The 2,969-nt window shown below is 44.2% G+C and overlaps 1 pseudogene; it reads left to right on the plus strand.

Annotated features, from left to right (window-relative positions):
* Window positions 1-411: 411 nt before the first annotated feature.
* Window positions 412-528, plus strand: LOC136633942 (5S ribosomal RNA; annotated as a pseudogene).
* Window positions 529-2,969: the final 2,441 nt, after the last annotated feature.

Below are 2,969 nucleotides of genomic sequence, written 5' to 3' on the forward strand. Positions count from 1 at the left end.
TTCATGCGTAGCCCATTTTGCCATTGCTGCTAAAGAGATTAGGAGAACATTTTTTAAAAAAGCGCACGCACGCACACAACGTGAGGTTGAAGAACTGACTTCTTACTCTGGTAAAGAACCACATACACAGATGGCCCTATAAGTATAATAATAGACATTTAGTAGCTATTGCTATGAACTGTGTAGGGAATGACCAACTGATCTGAAGTCACAATAAGGCTGCAATTCTATGCACACTTACCAGGTAGGGAGTAGGTTTCATTGAACTAAATGGGGGCTTACTTCTGTGCCTGTCACTGGTACTCCATCATACTTTATTTTTATCGAGTAAAATACACATAACATGATACATAGAACCAAATGTATAATGAGAAGAAATTGCATGATAGCGTAATAGCAGCACAATATATAGGTAGCAACTGTAACCCTGCACATGCCTGATCTCATCTGATCTTGGAAGCTAAGCAGGGTCAGGCCTGGTTAGTACTTGGATGGGAGACCGCCTGGGAATACCGGGTGCTGTAGGCTTATACCATGATCTCGGAAGCTAAGCAGGGTCACGCCTGGTTAGTACTTGGATGGGAGACCACATGGGAATACCGGGTGTTGTAGGCTTATACCATGATCTCAGAAGCTAAGCAGAGTCAGGCCTGGTTAGTACTTGGATGGGAGACCGCCTGGGAATACTGGGTGCTGTAGGCTTATACCATAGTCTTTCGAAACTGAAGGTTGCCAACCAACCAACCAATTGGAATATAATAATTTATTGGCAAAAACTGGTTCACCCTTAAACTGTTTAAGGGTGTGAGTTCATCAAGGAACCTGTTTTTGATGGTTCATCCATAGCCCTGAATGAGTGCTGGAACGGTGTTGCACCTTACCAAGGGTTGTAGCACCCCACAGGAGAATGGGATGGCTCCTTCATTACTGACCTTCTGTAAGGTCCTTAAAACTTTTCTGTTTTACTAAGTCCTGTCATTGATCCTATGCTCTCTGCTGGATGGCTTTTTTGCTTTCTTGTTTCTTTTGGATTGACTTTCCCTTGATTGGCTCTGTGTTTTCTTTGATGTCTTATTGATTGCATGTTCTTGCTATAGTGTGGTGATTATTGGGTTTGTTTTAGTGTGTGAAAGAGAGAGATTGTGAGCTGCCTTAAGTCAGATAGAGGTTAAAAGAGAAGATGTTTCAGACCTCATTGATAAATTAAAGATCAATAAGTCACCGGGCCCTGATGGCATCCACCCAAGAGTTATTAAGGAACTGAAGAATGAAGTTGCTGATCTCTTGACTAACCCTAACCCTAAGGGCCTGTGGCCTGATCCAGTGGGGCTGTTCTTATGTTCTTATGCCTTGCAATTTCCTAGAAGTAAAGGAAAGGCGGGATTAAAAAAAAAAAATAACTAAATTTTTCCTGGCCAGAGTTGATTACCTAATTTGTGTACAGTGGGCCTCGATATCCACAGAAAATCCATTCCTGAAAATCGGGGGGGGGGGGATCTGCTGCCTCTTAGAACACCTCCCAGACTTGACCAGAAGCCACTTTCGGTTACATCTGGGAGGTTCTCCCTCCAGCTGCAGACTTGGTATCTGTGGATGCCACGCCTGCAGATAAGGAGTGCCCAGTGTACTTTGCATTTTAGTGGCAGAATGCTATTGTGTTACTGCCTAGCTTAAATATACAGGGAATCCCACTGAGTTCAATGGTACTTACTCCCAAGTAAGGGTGAATAGGATTGCAGCCTAAAAGAGACATATATGCCATTATTTCAGGTATGTTGGTGCACTGATCTTTTCTGGGTTTAATATTAAGCGGTTCGTTGTTTTTTTTATGTAGGAGTCCCTTGTTGCCAGCACTGTTTTGGGATCTGTTGACGAAATGGTTGTAATCAATGCATCAGAAACTAGCTTAGATCCTGCTGTTCTAACCGAACCCAAAAAGCTTCCACCCTCCGGAAGAAAACACTGTCCTTTTAAAGGTGCTCAGAAACCCTGCAGCCTCGAGACCTGCTTGCTGTTTTATTGGTCAAACGGAGATTGCTGGAACTTTTATAGGTCCAGGACTCCCCAGATCTCACAGAACAGAAAGCATTACTTGAAAACAATCCTCTCTCAGATGCCTCCATCTCCATCAGCCGGGATGTTTACCGTGCTGCAGAACGACATGGAATTATACCCTTCAGGGAGTAAAACTGGTATAAACAGCAGCCTGGCGCATCATGAATGCTCCTCCCGCTGAGATCTCTGGCTGGCGAAGCCAAACCATTAAAGGAGCATGATGGGAAATTATTAGAGGCCCCACAGAAGTTATTTGGTGCCTGCATCCAGAGGAATTTAATTTGAGCATTAGGGGATACCTGCTGTAAAAGACACAAGCAGCTCAATCCTCTCCTCCCCCGAAAAAAAAAAAAAAACATAGACTCTGTGCAGGTAGATGTGAGTAGAACAATGATTTTCAACCCTTGTGCTGCAGCGCATTGGTGGGCCACAGAAGGCCCACAGACGTGTCATATCTTCCATCCATTCACTGGATCTTCCAGGGGATCATTTGCCGCCCACACCTAGATCTGCTTCATTTCACATGCCTCCAGACCTCACTCTGGCTCTGTTAGCCTCCAGAGTAGCTCTGTAGGGCTAGCATCAAAACCTACTGCAGGCCTTAATACTGAGGCAGGTGAACCAATGAACTGACTCTGATCTTTCCCATTCAAGGGAAGCACCTTCGTGACCCGTTGCTATGTAAACCTCTTTGAGAACTTTTTGTTGAAAAGCAATTGATATGTTCCAAATATATCTTAACCGTCACAATCATTTCCCATTCAAAACAACATCCAGGTAGCTATTGTGATCCTTCCCCGCTCTGAACAATGGATACAATTGCACAAGGAGATGCTGCTCTCTCGCTGTCTGCATATTCTTAATTCCCCTAACCAGCTCTTCCCTAGGCATGGAGGAGTATTCTGAGTGCACGC

This window comes from Tiliqua scincoides, chromosome 13 (genome assembly GCF_035046505.1).
Source record: "Tiliqua scincoides isolate rTilSci1 chromosome 13, rTilSci1.hap2, whole genome shotgun sequence".
Taxonomy (NCBI): Eukaryota; Metazoa; Chordata; class Lepidosauria; order Squamata; family Scincidae; genus Tiliqua; species Tiliqua scincoides.